This window comes from Manis javanica, chromosome 5 (genome assembly GCF_040802235.1).
Source record: "Manis javanica isolate MJ-LG chromosome 5, MJ_LKY, whole genome shotgun sequence".
NCBI lineage: Eukaryota > Metazoa > Chordata > Mammalia > Pholidota > Manidae > Manis > Manis javanica.
Genome location: NC_133160.1, coordinates 4082841 through 4083073, shown reverse-complemented (window position 1 = coordinate 4083073; position 233 = coordinate 4082841).

Below are 233 nucleotides of genomic sequence, written 5' to 3'. Positions count from 1 at the left end.
CTCCCCGGGCCTGGGCCCAGTTGGGACAGGAGACACCGGGTGCCTGGGAGCACCCCGAGAGAGAGGGCGGAGCTCTCCTGCGCCCCGGGGCAGTGGGGCAGGGAGCTCCCGCGCCCGGAACGTTGAGAGCTAGGCTTGCGAATGTCGCAGGGGGGCACTCGCGAGAGACGGACAGGAAGAGGGCCAAGGGGGACGCCAGAACCCGGGACCACAGCACGGAAACGGCCCGGGGC